General features: G+C 35.6%; 1 long non-coding RNA gene across 1 annotated transcript; it reads right to left on the reverse strand.

Annotated features, from left to right (window-relative positions):
- Positions 1 to 1026: 1026 nt before the first annotated feature.
- On the reverse strand, positions 1027 to 3969 carry LOC128019491 (uncharacterized). The gene is made up of 3 exons (XR_008185181.1): positions 3548 to 3969; positions 2599 to 2633; positions 1027 to 2177 (listed from the first exon to the last, which is right to left on the reverse strand). It is a non-coding gene; the product is annotated as an uncharacterized LOC128019491 (long non-coding RNA).
- Positions 3970 to 4283: the final 314 nt, after the last annotated feature.

Below are 4283 nucleotides of genomic sequence, written 5' to 3' on the forward strand. Positions count from 1 at the left end.
AGTTAAGTAGTCGCTGAAGTGACTTCTTGGGAAGCCAGTGGTTGTTGGGCGTTGGCTGAAGATGGAGTTGTGTGGCTGGTTGGAGTTGAAACGCGCAGACGAGGTCGACGTTACAAAACTTGACTCAGAACAAACTCTCAAACGGAAAAGAAAATAAATAAAGTTTGACGAGACTAGGTGGTGTTCCTTCTCATCGTGGCTGGTGTGCAGACTGAAGCACGCTGGAACCGCGCTCAAACAGTGATGACTAACAGCATGGCTAGAAGTTCAAGCTAGGTAGCAAAGCTACAAGCTAAAAGCTAAAAGCAAACTAAAAGCAGACATGACAAATAGCATAAGCAAAGCTAACAACTAAAAGCCACATGACTAATAGCAGCAGCATAGCTAGAGACTAAAAGCAAAGATTTTATGGTGTCTAAAGTATTTAAACTGGCCTGTTGGCCACACCTGAAATGTTGTCTTGACCAATCAGATATTGTCTTGGCTCGGGGGTATCATAAATCATATGTTTATCTTACCAAGCATGTGGTCTGAATTTTCCTGCCTTGCAGGTTCTAATTTTGGACATGATTCCTATTACCAGGTTATGATATATTTGACAAATAAATGATTGTCAGGACAATATCAAGCAAGCAGATTCAATTAGATGAATAATAGACATGACTACCCAGCCGGCATTTCAACGTTGATTCAACGTTGAAACAACGTCAGGTACCATGGTTGAATCAACGTTGAATAACCTTTCGATTTTTTTATAAATTGGATCAACGTTGAAATCACGACGTTGATTCACTGTTGAAATCGTGACATTGATGTACGGTTGAAATCACACCTCTGATTCACTGTTGAAATCGCGACGTTGAATCAACGTTGAAAAACCTTTCGATTTTGCAAATTGGATCAACGTTGAAATCACGACGTGGATTCACCGTTGAAATCGCGACGCTGTTTCACCGTCTTACCTGCATGATGGGTGAATTAGGGTCGTGCTGCAGCCCTGGGAGGAAAGCTGAATGAGGTGTTGATTTTGAAAAGTTAATCAGCGTTTATAACACGACGTTGTTTCCCCGTCGTACCTTGCACCGTGTATAAATACACCTAGATCCTAGTTGGCATTTAGATCAACAATGTACATGCAAGGCTAAAAATCTAATGACTGGCAGCAATGGCTTTACAAACAACTTCAATAAACTACCACATGCTCAAAATTGTCAAACAGCAGTTAAATTTTGGAAACATACTGTATAAAACAGATGAAAATAATCCCACTTTATTATGCAGAGTATGCATGGAGGTAATGCTAAAAACATGTAGTAGAACAATCCAAATACAATAATATTTAAAGGTTTTTGTAAAATAATTCGGCACAAAAATGCATATTTTCTTCAGCACTTACAAGACAAACCCTTGTACCTTTATGACTGAAACCAGTGGATCTTTTATTTTGGTGGAAAACTACAGTTTCTGTCAAAAACATGTTTTAGTAATGTGTCTCATTTCAAGTTGTGCACATCTGTGCCGTGAAAATGTGTTGCACAGTACGAGCAGGGAACCTTCAACCAGTGGATTTCTAATGGGAACCCCCCCGGACTGTGTCTTCTTTACCCTGGGGAATGCAGAATGAGATTTCTACCGCAGGGCACTCTAAAATGTTAGAACCAGCAGCCTTAGTGTATACAGTGTGGTTGTGCTTCGGGTGATCCTTGAAAGTGTCCCAGCGCTAGGTCCTTTCTGACGCCGTCCCCTCCACTCTCTCCCACTTGTGCACTTTCTGTACCGTCCTGTATAAACATTTACATTTAATCATTTAAAAGACTCTTTTATCCAAAGCAACTTACAAATGAGAAGAACAGAAGCAGTCAGGTGTACAAGCGAACAACAACAATAAACAAGTGCCATGACAAGTCTCAGTTAGTCTAGTACAGAACGCATAGCCAGGTTTTTTTTTTTTTTTTAATATGAAAGACAAGAAGTGCTAGCATTAGTTGGTTAAGTTCCGGTGAAAAAGATGAGTCTTAAAATGTTTCTTGAAAATGAGTAAAGACTCAGCAGTTTGGATTGAGATTGGGAGGTGATTCCACCAGCTGGGTACAGTCCAGGAAAAGGTCCGTGAGAGTGATTTTGAACCTCTTTGGGATGGCACCACAAGGCGTCGTTCACTTGCAGAGGGCAAACTTCTGGAGGGAACATAAGATTTAACCAGTTTGTTTAGGTATGTCCACAATGTTTCACAATAACTTTGATATTGTGAAATATATTTAACTGAAAACTGAATGCAAAATAAATCACACAATATTTTCACTTTACAGTTCAACAACAGTGAGGTTGGAAACAAAGTGGACAACACTATTCATTAAACACTTATTTAATGTATTCAGATGAAAATATACAATATTAACAAATTATTCACAAGCAGTGTTTTCAGAGCCCCCAGTTACACTGTTTTAATCAAAACACTAGTAATACAGTGTAGTAAAACAAATAAAATCTAATTCAGTAAATTTTTAATAAACTAAGTACAATCAAAACCTATCACAAAAGGTCAAAGCATCTCTAGCAGAAGTGACAGTGCAATGTAGCAGATGAACAATTTCTTACCAATGTTTCAAGAACAAGCTGGATCCTCGATGACTCTACAAGGGGAAAGAAGAAATGGTTTACTGAAAAGTTTTTAAAAAGCAGGATTTCATATTATACCATTTCTTTAAACCACTGGTTCTCAAACTTTTTATACCAAGTACCACTTCAGAAAATATTTGTTATTAAATATCAAGTTCCACCATAATGACCAACATTACATTTCAGCAGCGTAGCAGGCCAAACTATTCAGCTACAGGTCTACAGTTAAAAAATGAGGCAGTTTTATTCTAATAAGAATATTAATTGTTGTCAGACACTTTACCATGTTTGAACATTAACACTACAACTGTGCTTACATACACAGGTAAATAAAAAAAAAGTTTAAATTAAAATGTAATTTTAAATGTAATTATGTAACAAAAGTTACAAAACTGTACTGTACTTTAACTCTAACATACTTAAATGTGCAACAAAAAAAAAAACTTACTCAAAGATTAAGTTAAAATGTATTAACATTAATTAGTTTAATTTAGTGATTCACCTGCATAACAACTAGAGGGGGCCTGACACTTTGAGAACCATGGCTTTAAACAATCCTTTTATTTATTTATTCATTTTCATTAATTCATCAAAATTATATTATTTAAATACCGACATTTGCACTTATATGTTTCAGAAAACACTTTGAAACTATTATAAGAATACAAACATATATAACACACCTAATGCATGGGATACATATCAGGAAAATATGGGAAAATTTCTAAACCATCTCTAAATCTCTCTTACCAGCAACACATTAGGTGAGCACCTAACTTGATCAGCTGTGATAAAGCAATGCAAAAATAGACACAGGGGTATTTATTTATCTGCAGGTTACATGTCCTTTAAACTACCCATTTGTAAACTCTGGTAATACTTTACTATTTTCAAAAGATAATAAAGATAACGTTAGCGATTTTCTTACCTCATTTTGCCAGGATGTTTTCAGGACCTCGCAGAACACCTGACCCTTCTTGTGTTCACAGTTTTTGTTCTCCATTGACATGTCACGACTCAAATTCGCTCAAAATAAATAAAAAATGTACAGGCAAATATGAAATAATTCGGGACCGATAGAGCAGTCAGTTATAACGAGCAGCAGCTCACAGTTAGCCGCCTCACTCACAGAAAGACGACAATAACGGTCATATTTTTAAATGTAGAAAGGCGCGAACCGATTCATTGTCCAGTTTCATGAATGACAGCCAGATTAACCAATCATTATAGAAGTAATAAAATAAAACTACCAATGGGAGTTGTTTCAGTGTGATAAGGCAGCGAAATGTATATAGTTTTATTGTTGTTAATGATGATAATATTTAACATATACCTTTAGATTTTAGAATAGGTATCATGACTAAAATATTTTAAAATGCTATTAAAATAATTAATTTAAATAATTTAATATAAATAATTTAAAAGCTTGTTAACCTTTTACTACCATTTAGCATTAAACATTTTTAACGTTGTTTCATTAAAACAACTGACCTTATTTCAGCAATATTTCAATGTTGAAAGTTGGTCATGTGCTGGAAGTTTTTCAACAGTTCATCTTTAAACGTTGAATCAACGTTGTTTCAACGTTGAAACCACAACTGACCTTATTTCAACCATATTTCAACATCGAAAGTTGGTCATGTGCTGGATGTTTTTCAACCATT

This window comes from Carassius gibelio, chromosome A9, assembly GCF_023724105.1.
Source record: "Carassius gibelio isolate Cgi1373 ecotype wild population from Czech Republic chromosome A9, carGib1.2-hapl.c, whole genome shotgun sequence".
In the NCBI taxonomy this organism is placed as follows: domain Eukaryota; kingdom Metazoa; phylum Chordata; class Actinopteri; order Cypriniformes; family Cyprinidae; genus Carassius; species Carassius gibelio.